Below are 12,076 nucleotides of genomic sequence, written 5' to 3'. Positions count from 1 at the left end.
AATGGTCAGAGACAGAGAATACACATCTGAGAGACGCCCAGTCCTAGGTGACATATCTACAGTGGAACCTCTACACCTAAGACTCATGGATCATAGCAGAACAGGGGGTAGAGAGGAAACTAGTGCATCCCTCAACTCTTACCAATGAAGTTTCCTTATACAACAGAGTGTGATGCTCACAAAAGGTCGCAACTGGCCAACTTCTAAAGAATAAGAGACTGCAGAGTGTGTATCCTTGGATAGGACTCCTATATTAAACTTCACCACCCATGGCTCAGGGACCATTACAGAAGAGGGGGCAGAAAGATAGTAAGAGCCAGGGTTTTCCATGAACATAGGGAAGCAGAGGATTCCAGGCCACTGGAAGCTTGCTCATGTGAACTTGTGGCAGTGGTGGCACTGAGCACAGGACCCATGTCAACTTAATCAGACAAAGGCCCAGAGTGAAGCTAGGGAAATGGGTGGCAAGTCGGCCCCAATCTGGAAACTATTGGAGACTGATTACTACTGTGTGAGGGAAAGTAGGGCTTATCAATGATCTCTAGATAGGCTGACTAGACTCCAGTGGATGAATTTGCTCTGAAGGGCATCTGGGCACAAATGCTTGACTGGCTGGGACTTAACATGAATGGTAGAAATACATGAGGTCCATGGGGGGATGGATAGGGACGGTCTGAATTTGATTAAGAACTGTTTTGTGAAATGTACAAAATCTCAATAAAAATTTTAACAAAAAAGAGAAAACAAAAAAATTCAAATTCAGTTAGAAAAATATAAAATAAAAAAGTAAAAGTGACTCAACCATTTGCTCCAATGGTGTAATTATGTTGATTTTGCCATATTTTTTCATATATCAAGGTAAAAATGAATTATATACAATTTTAGAATGTCTCTGTTGACTAACGTAGCATTTTTCCTTTGACAAACAGGGATTTTTGACAAGACATAGTTTTTGACTATTTCGTTCATTGATGTTTCTAGAGACTAGAACAGAATCTGGCACAAACTAGCTACTAATAAAGACCCCCTGAAAGAATGAAGAGACATGATCTTTCTCATCAGATTAGCTAGACATTCAAGGGGCCAGGGCTGTGGTCCCTTCTGTGGTCCCAGCACAAAAGTCATGACATACTGTAACCACTTAAAAGTATTTGTTCCTGGACATGGTGGAGGCAGGACTCTGGAGGGAAAGGCAGAAGGATTGGGAGTTCAAGGTCACTGTAGGTTACATATCACTATGTTCAAGGCCAGTCTCAGTTATATGACACCTTGTCTTAAGAACTGCAGACACACACACACACACACACACACACACACACAAAACTAGCTCTCCAGTTAAACTGGTACTTCCTCTAAATTCTCTCTACCCCACAATCATGAGTGGTAACCATGACCACTGATTACATAACATGGTGTCTCATCACCAGAGATTCTATGTTACTACTGCTAAGTCTAGTCACATCAGAGGAAGCCCCAGTTCTGTGTCGTGTCACACCAGACACATCCTGTGGGCATTCTGATGTTTAATACATTAAATCAAAAGAGAGGAAGCTGTATTTCAGAGAAAGGAAAGGGTAAGCCATGGCAAGCAGAGGGAGCTCTCTAATGTCTCAGATAGAGTAGGCTAAGATATACCACGTGCAAGTCTGGCTGGTCACCAGAGAACAAAAATACAAACATGTCACTCATGCATTCATGAAGTCAGATCTGTCCATCAGTCTGGTGACCAGTGTTCAAGATTCTAGGTCTTCACAAAAACACTCAGAAGACGTTGCTCTTGGACGCAGCCTGTCAACACTGTGATCTGACAGAAATGCAGGATTCTACCCAAACGCCCTGGTGTAGATGATCAGGGATCACCATCTACTGGAATAAGCATGAAGCAGGCTGGACATCATGTTAGATCCTTTCCACAGCTTAGAGCTAATCTGCTAACTCTAAAGAGATCCATAAGATGGGTGTTTAACTCTGGGAAGAGGAGGATCGGAGATCTCGTCTTTTCCTGTGTGTGAGCTTCATCTCTGAAGTGACAAACCCAGCTCTTCTCCTCAGTCACTGTGACCATGGCCAAGAAGTGAGCCTCTCTGAGCCTCTGTTTCTGTATTTGCAAACAGCATTCGGTAGAGTTCTTGGATGAGGTACTAACCCTTCTTCCTGATCACTCTGAGACTATAGAAGACGGTAATGCTTATTTGTTTGGGGGACAGCATCTCACATATCCTAGGATGGCCTTTAATTCTTATGAAGCCAAGGATAACCTCTAACTTTGATCCTCTTGCCTTCCCCTACTGAGTGATGAGATTGCAGGAGAGTGCACCATGCCCACTTGAACATTTACTTGTTTATAACACTTTCCTGATTATGACTAGCAGCAACGGGCATCATCTCTCACATTTTCATGTAGTTTTTCAATTGTTTTCATAAGAGATTCCAAGAAGATCTGATGCTTCAAAATAAATGTTGTCAAGCATAGTTTAAACCTGTAATCCCATTACTTTAGAGTGGGAGGCAGGAAGGCTGAGTTCAAGATCCTGGGCTTGGAGAAACAGCTCAGCAGTTAAGAGCACTGACTGCTCTTACAGAGGACCCGAGTTCAATTCCCAGCACCCACATGGCAGCTAACAACTGTCCATAACTCCAGTTCCAGGGAATCCTATACCCTCTTCTGACTTATGTGGGCACTGCACCACACAGGTGCACTTAACACACATGCAGGCATTGTACTCATACACATACATAATGCCAGTCTTTATGTGTGACGTTTTTACTGTTACTAAGTTTTAAAAGCAAAAGGCCCTGTGGAATAGCTTCACTTTGCCTTGAGTTTTGGACAAGGAGGGTAGTTCAAAGGATCAGCTCAAGGCCTTGCTTACACTAAGCAAGTACTTTATTACTCCCTCAGTCACATAGTACTCATAGTTAACTTATCAGGGTCTTCCTCTTACCTCAAACTCCATTTTTTCTGTGTTACTTAAAGAAGCTTGTTTCTCCCAGATGTCAACGAAAAATTCCTATTCACAGATTTACCTAACTTCTTTGTTAAGATCCAACTCTGGCCAAGCATCCTGACACTGGGGTCCCTTAGCTCTTTCTCAAGCTATGTAGAAAATGTACATAAAAATCTGACAGAATCAAAATTGTCCAAGACCTTATTATATAATGGGGAGATTTGTGTAGATGAAAGAATCAGCAATGTTATCTACATGGAGCAGTCAGTGGGTAGAAAAAGAGTATCAGGAGTTCATCTTTCCATGAGCCCTCTTTAACTTCCATTATTTTTTTCACATAGTCTCTATTGATTCCAAGTGTGTCATTTCTAATGATAAATGATGTCATGGTGTTGTATGTTAGATTGTTGTCATTGAATCAGATCATTCTTTTTTTGCCAATTTTTGGCATAGGAAATTGTATTTCTCTCTCTCTCCTCTCCCTCTCTCATTGCTTTATAAAATATCATTTATGGGGAATTGCTAAGAAACTGGCTCAATTAAACGAACTTCATAAATTCAAACATTTATATTTTAAGTCAAACAATTTTCTTCTTTTTAAATTCTTTTTTATTACATATTTATTAGTTTCTTTATTCCTTTGTGTTTTTTGAAACAAGGTCTCAATACAAGGCCCTGGTAGTTCAGCCTGGCATCAAATTTTTGATCTTTTATGTCAGGCTCCTGAATCCAAAGATTAAGGCAAATACCACCATTCCTGGATCTTTTCTTTCTTTCTTTCTCTTTCTTTTCTTTCTAGATTCCATCCTTTCTTTTTGCTTTCCTGTTTTAGAACTCAAGAGTCTGTCTGTGAGCTAATTTTACAGATATAAGTATTAACTGCAATTTGCTTCCAGGAAGATATACAAATGAATCTGGCTAATAAAAAAGGTAGAAATGTACTTACAGTGTGATTGTTCCAAGGCTTATCAGAAGATGTCACAGTGCCATTCCAATCTGCTCAGGAAGAAAGAAAATTAATTGTAACTACTAAAAAACAGACTGTTAGGCAATAAAGATAGTCATTCTTTTAATTGCTAGAAAGTTAAATAATATGACCAAATGCTTAGGCATTCTGTCATACTAAGTCATTAGTATCTCACTACATTGTTTTAGGAAATGCTACATCTTAAGCCCTTGGTCATGGGCTTGATGAAAATGGAATTCTTTTTAGGTTTGTTTTGTTTTGTTGTCTTTTTGAAGCGGGGTCTCCCTGTAGCCCCAGCTGTCCTGGAACTCACTATGCAGACCAGGCTGGCCTTGAACTCACAGAGATCCACCTGCCTCTGCCTCCCAAGTGCTGGGACTACAGGTGTGCACCACCACACCCAGCTAGTTCTTTTTGTTTTTATGGGAATAAATACATGTACATACCAAGTTACCTCTACAAGTTTATCAAAATCAGAGAAGTTCATTTGTGGAGCAGGTTAAGAAGTCACCTGATCTGTATTTTCAGGCTAGCTGAGGATGTTGAATGCCTGAAGGTCACATGTAAATAAAAAGATCTGAACTGTTCTACTCAAAATGTACTTTATATTTAGTTTACATTCAAAATGTGATGGAAATTTCTAATGACATTCAAAACAGGTGGTGTGTCCTTCAGAACAGATTCAGAAGTACTTTAGGAAACATCTGTAACCATCACCCAAAAGAACATTCTATCTAATAGCATATGAGGATTAGGATTTCAGATGGCAGAAAATTTACTACCCTGCAAGTTTTTGAACATTTTCATATTCAGAGTGTTTTTGAAACATCTATTTTGTAACAGAAAATATAGTCTTTTATCCTTTCTAGGTATCTTAGATAAAATACAGAATGCTCTCCCTGATGAGTATCCACAATATCATAAACACTTTGTATCTTACAAGTACCACCTTAGTCTAATTTTATAGATGAAGAAATATACATCAAATGATCACACATTTCCAACTGAAGCAAATAACAGGCATGTTTCCTGGCAACCCCCACACAAATTGTACTCCTATCAAATAGAAATACTGTAGGAATACAGAAACCCCTAAGTACAAGACAAAACTGACAGAGCCCTGGCATGAATAACGTTGGATGGCTCACAGTGCCTCCAAATACATTACTGTGATCACATTTCACTCATTCTGAGAACACTCCCTATGGAGACAAGGCAAGTGACTAGGTTTAGGCAAATTCTACAATCCAGGCTGTTTGTTACTTATGACCCTCCAGAAGACTTTCAGGAATGAGGCTAGGTGATTCAATAAGCAAGCATGAACATGAGTCAGACAGAAATATATATATATATATAATTTATTTATTTTTATATATATACATATATACATACAGAGAAAGAGAGAGAGGAGAGAGAGAGGCAAATTCTGACCTTGTTTGGATGCAGCACAAGGACACATAAGCTGGCTCTGAATCACAAAGGGATTCAGCATATGGCATTCTCAGAACTCACCACTATGTCAGAGTTAGCAGAGAAAGACAAGGTGATCACCACGTCAGGGAAGACGCATCACACTACAATTTTAAAGAGTGGACATGGCATGGGACCCACCCAGACTGTGACAGCTGGACTGAGTGTTTGGAGGGAGAATCAGGCTGTCAGGGCTGTATCCCTCTTTGGTTCTTATGTGGTTACACTAAACCCATCTTGGTTTATTCATGCTGCTATAACAAAATACATCAGGTTAGGTAAATAACATACTTTAAAAATGTAGTAGTCACACTACTAAAGGCCATAAAATCTGAGATCAAGACACAGGATGACTGGGTATTGGGTGAGGGCCTCTTTGTTCACAGATGGCACATTCCATGTGTCCCCGTGTGAAGGGAGAACAAAGCACCCCTCAGCCTTTTATAAAGCAGCTAATCCCATTCATAGGGACATCTCTCTTGACTAACCACCCTCCAGATTTCTCCACATCTTAATCTACTGCATTGAAGATTGGGTGTTAACAAAGAAATTCATGGGCACAGAAACATTCAGACCACAGCACCACTTAAGACTTTCTATTTGAACATCAGCTTGGCAAGCTGGTAGGGGAGGCACTTGGCTATACTGGGGGTATGGGACATGAAGAAAGTCTGAGTGACTAATTGGTATAGACACCAGAAGACTGGAATCAATCACTTTAAAGATCTGGCTGAGGGATAAGGCCCAATGATCAAACTTGGAGTCACAGATTGGTTTACAAAGAGTAAGTAGGTGCTCCCAAGTCATAGCAGCTGCCTGTGCAGTCCCTGGATTCCAGGCACTGTAATAGTCCCAGAGGCTTCTGTATCAGTCACTTAGACCTTTATAGTCACTACACAAGCCCTTTTTTCTTCTCATTTGATGTTCACAAGCATTCTGCAAAATCAGTGATATTGCAACCATTTTACAAATAATGAAACAGATTAAGGGAAAGTGGATGTTTATATAAGTCACACAGCTATCATCAGTGACAGAAATCGAGGCGGGGGAAAGACAAGAACATTTTTGGGGCCATAGGAGAGGAAGATGGACCATGATCCTAAGAATCAGGCTTGTCTATCCTACTGACTAATCAGAAAATTTTAGGTACCACTAATAATGCTAAAATTCCCTTCTGAGGCAGTCCATCATTTTTTCCACAGACATCTTAGACAAAGATGGTCAAGGCAATCAACAAACTGCAACTTAAGGCCAAAACGCTATGTACCCCTGAGTTCCTAGCACTCCCCTCCCATTCCTAAATCTTAAAGAATGCCCTTTATGAAAGAAAGTTTTCAGAAAAAAAAAATGCATCTTCAACCTGAACCTTCTGTAATTTTGATCTGTAGAACTTCAATGACTAGGGAGTTTGGAATGTTTCCGGTACAGACCCTAATTATAATGTACCTAGGGATATCTTTTAATATTTTTGAGTTTTTGTGTATTTCGTATAATAGATCTTAATGAAATTTAGACCCCCTCGCCCATCTGTGCCTATGCAATAACCCCCCCCATGGTCATGCATTCTGTCATATATATGAAGTTCTTTCTAGTCAAGCATTTGTACCCAGATGTCCCCCAGTGCAAGTTCATCCACTGGAGTCAAGTCGACCCCTCTGAGTCATTCTCTTAAAGATCTACTTGCCAATAGTTCCTAGGCTAGGGTTAGAGCCTGTTGCCCATTTCCACCATTCTACTCTGGGTTTTTATCTAGTCAAGTCAGCATGGGTCTTGTTGCAAGTCTTACGAGCAAGTTCCCAGTGGCCTGAAAGCCTGTTTCCTTATGTTCATGCGCCAACCCTGGTTCTTCCAATCTTTCTGCCCCCTCTTCCGCAATGGTCCCCACTATCTTTATCCCCCTAATAGCCATTCCTTTCTGCCTTTGTGTCTGATGTAAGATCCTGTGACTAACAGATCACAAAACTTACAGAATACATTAACAAAGCTCTTGCTTCTACCAAGGAAAGGCTGAATGTCATCAGATAGCATCTGAGCTCTACAGCTGGCCTTCTTCTACTTTGCTGCAGCTGCCTAACGTTTCCTACAATGTATTTGAAAAGCATCTTGATTTATGACATTCTTTGTTCAGTTACTATAAAAATCTCACATGAAACTGCTTCCACATTGGAACATGGAAATTGGGGTGACCTCAATCTCTGTTCCCAGGCTGTGATCATTCATGTCTGGCTCCAGAATAAACTACCTCTTATCCCTTTTGAAGGAGGAATTGTGCTTTTGCATTATAACTACAATGTAGGGCCCCCAAAATGATCCACTTTTCACTGGAGGAGCCACTGGATGATAGCAAGGCACAGGCATGAACCCACTGAATACAAGCCATCCGGTATTGTCTCCTTAGGTGGATTGTGGTGAATTCTTTCTAGGGCTCTCTTGGACCTCCTTTGGTTGGGTCAAAGATCCATCTGTTCATTCTGGGCTGATTGACAAAAGAACCCTCTTTAGTAGATGCCTTTTTGGATTTGGTTTGCTTTCAAAGGGTCTGGGTTAAGGCATCTCTCTTGTTCACTTGCTGTCAAAGAATTTTAAGGTTTGACAATCAGTTTGTTAACAGTTGCTGTCAGACCTCTGAAAGCATGTTAGAGTCCCACTAGCAGTCTTTATTTTCTTTTTCTCCCATATCTACTCAAAGGAATGGAGGAATGTTTGAAGAAAATCACACATATTTTGTTCTCCAGTTGGTTTCAGGTTTGATTATTCAACTTAGAAATGTAAAATTTTAAAAATGTAAAAACTTAAGTTCCCCTCCATGGGAAACAGTTGCAACCACTTGGGTGGTTTATTTTGCATGCTTAACTAAAAGTCTTATACAATAATTTTAATTTTCTTTATTGGTTCAAGAATTTTATACAGTATATTTTGATCATATTCAGCAATATTTTTTAATCACAAATGGGCAGCCTTCTTTTTTTGTTTTTTGTTTGCTTCTTTGTTTAATTTTTTAAATTTTTTTGGCAGGGACTCCCTAGTCCTAGCCTTCCTGGAAGTCACTATGTGGACCAGGTTGACCTCGATCTTACAGACATCTGTCTGCCTCTGTCTCCCGAGGGCTGGGACTGAAGAAATGTACCACCACACCCAGCATATGGGGAGCCTCCTTTAACCAGAAGTTAAACTACCTGAAAAAGAAAAAGAAATTATAAAATTGGTAATTTATAATAATAACAGCTCTTAAAAACTGCATGCGAGTTAAAGGAGATATTAAAGATAAGTTAATTTTTAAAGGTCTTAGAGGTTATATCAGAACTAATGATAAATTCTGAGACTGACCCCTATTCTGATCTCTTTTTCTCATCTTACTCTTCATTTTTGATCTCATAACAGAGAAAAATTCTATAAACAAATAGATTATGGCCTGTTTTAAGATAAAAGCTGTGAGAGAGAGACAGAGAAAGAAATTCATGTTATATTAAAAATTGCCAGTTATAAACCAGACATGGTACCCTATGCCTTTAATCCCAGCACTCAGGAAGCAGAGGCAGGCAAATCTCTGTGAGTCTGAGGACAGCCGTGTCTACCTAACAAGTTCCAGGCCAACCTGAACTACATAGTGGGATCCTGTCTCAAAATAACAACAAATCCCCATTTGTAAAGGCCACGTTCCCCTGGGACATGTCTTACACACCTGGACAGAAACTCTCATGCTTAATCCTAATTAAAAACATTTTTAAGATACTAGCTAGTCCTAAAATTCCTTTCAGCAACTGAAACCATTACTTCTGGTCCTAAGAGCTTAGGGATGCTCCCTGGGCCACTAGGAATGACTCGGGGAAGCTGTGTATCTGTCGTTTACTGCTAATATTTCCTGCAGCTCCTGTGAAGATTCATCTTGAAGAATTGTTGGTGACTTCCCCTGGCTGTTGCTTGGCTAAGTCACACTACTGAACATGACTTGCAAGTTACTTTGGGTTACTTTGCTTCTGTTTTTCTGGCCAAAGATCCACTTAACATTTGTTAAGTGCAACTGGCACCAAAATTAAACATGCCCTAGACTCATCCATACTCTCTTCCTGGGTCAGATGGGACAGTACGTGGCTTTTCCAGGGTACATCAAAGAAGCTGATCCCCCAGATAGCCTAAGCCAGTCTCTAGCCTCCAAGAAAGCAGCCTGAGGCTTGATGGCCGCCTGAGACTCAGCGGCCAAGGCTACTTCCCACCTACCAACTGTACTAAATAGCTCTGTACTTTTTTTTTTTAAGAAAATTTCAAAGTATCAGTTGCAATGACTTAAATATTTAACAAATGATTAATTTAAATTGATAAAGAAAACAAGGCAATTGATAAGTTTTATCTGTATTTATTACTGTTAGATATTTAAGATACCAAATGTATAGTTTCTATATTGTAGAAACAGCCTCCTGGGTTTTCAGGTAAAATTATCTTATTAAAATGTTTTCTAACTTTTATAAAGATAATAATCATTAAAAAACCCAAAACTACCAAGTTAAAAAATGGAGATTAAAAGGTTATGGGTACGATATATATTAGTCAAGGAAGATTCAAGGAAAGAAAAATGCTTTGGGATGAGAAAGGACTTTTATGGCAAGATAAAAATTGTTCCAAAATGAAAATAATATTAGGAGATTCAAGTATGCTGTAGGAAGATTTAAAAAATTAAACTAAAGAAAGATGTAGTTCTAACTAAGTTGATTATACTACAAAGGCCATTAAATTTCAGGTCAAAATTCAATAACCTAAAGTAAAATTAATGCTTCTCTGTTTACAGCAATAAGGTTTTTTTAAAGTACTCATCCATTCTTAGTAATGTTTACCAAAAAAAAGGCTTAGAAAAGCAAGGACTTTTAAATATGATTATGAAAAATTCAGAATCAGTTACAGAGTCTTCCTCAAAAGTTAAAGAAGACCAGATGATTTCACCAACTGAAAGCAAAAAAGGACATCACATCAAAGATTTAATTCTGACTGCTGGAAAGAGTCTGCATCCAGATACTTCTGACCTACCCTGTTACTACAAAATGCAAAGAGATAATCATTTAGATTCACATGTGCCAACTTCTTCTGAGAACTCATCCATGCGGACTTCAAAAATTTTGGGTAATATTCACCTTCAACTACACTGTCAATGAAGTACTCCAGGTAACTGAACACATCTCTCACTTTTGCCTCTTAAGCACTTTTATAATTAGATACTTTGTGTTCCTAACATTTCATATTTACTTAGCAACTTACTAAATAATAAAAGAAAACTAATTTTTTAAATTTTATTTATTTACTTTTATGTGTATGAGTATTTTGTCTGCATATATGTAAGTGTACCACATGTGTGCAGTGCTCCTGGGGGCCAGAAGAGGGCATCAGATTCCCTGGAAATGGAGTTAAGGATGGTTGTTACCAGACATGTGGTTGCTGGGAACCAAACCAGAGTCCTCTGCAAGAGCAGTCAGTCTCTTAACCAATGAGCTGTCTCTCTAGCCCCTAGTCTTGGTTTTAATGAAATGTAAATGAAGTTAGTAGTACATCTTTTCATTAATAATGTTTTTTTCATTATGATTATTTATTTATCCAGAACCCTTAAATTACTTGAAGCTAGTTTTCATACTTAGAGAGTCAAGTATTTTCATTCTTTGCAGGCATATACATACATACATATTGCTTATTATTCAGTATATTTGAATAAAATATCTAGATTTCAAACTGCCTATTAATTGATATACATATATATGTATATATATTAACTGAGTCCAACAATTACATTTAAAGGCCTTATAACATGATCAGCTGTTTAACAAAATAACTATAATCATATTTATTCTAATTAGAGATAACCAAAGATTTGGGTTAACTCTTATTATCCAAATTATACTTAGAGATTTCAGTCTCTAATAACAATAACATTCATGATGTTTTAAACTCAAATGTCCATGTTTCTTGATTAAATGAGTAAAGTGTCCCATACAGTACAATTAGCTAAGATTATAAAAAGATAATTGAACAATATTTGTATTTGCTAATAAAAAGGAAATAGACAGCAGACACGTGTGGTGGCACACACCTTTAGTCCCAGCACCCAGGATGCAGAGGCAGGAGGATCTCTGTTAGATCAAGGGCAGCCTGGTCTACAGAGTGAGTACCAGGCCAGATGGGGGCTACAAAAGACCCCCCCAAAAGGAAATACTCTCATTTCCATTTCTAATCATTAAAATAAAAAGTAATGTCTATAAGGCCTACAAAATTCAAATTTTTGACAAGTCTGATCTCTTCTCTCTACCACTGTTATTAACATTTCATATATGAGTGAAGAAAAACTTGCTATAAGAAAGTTTAAAGAAATTATACTTAAATTGCCAATCTTTCCTAAAAGTTAGAACTTGCTACTCTACGTAAGGCTATACCTATAAGACCAAACTGGTCAAGAGAAGAACTAAGATTAAAAGATCACTGATCTGTTTAAATACTCCAAATGGAAATAAGATAGTTCATAATGTACAAATAACCGCAACTCATATAGTCAATAAAATTTGTGTTTCCTTCATCTGTTACCTTCACTTTGTTAGACCAACCAGTGTTCCTGATTATTTTAGGTATAATGACCCTATTATATGTCACACATAAATATGTCAGGTACAGAGGACAAGGAGATTTAAGTCAGATCTGGATCATGATGGCTGACAGT

Source organism: Nannospalax galili, unplaced genomic scaffold (genome assembly GCF_000622305.1).
Source record: "Nannospalax galili isolate Female #2095 unplaced genomic scaffold, S.galili_v1.0 scaffold382, whole genome shotgun sequence".
Taxonomy (NCBI): domain Eukaryota; kingdom Metazoa; phylum Chordata; class Mammalia; order Rodentia; family Spalacidae; genus Nannospalax; species Nannospalax galili.
Note: the sequence above shows the minus strand (reverse complement) of the source record.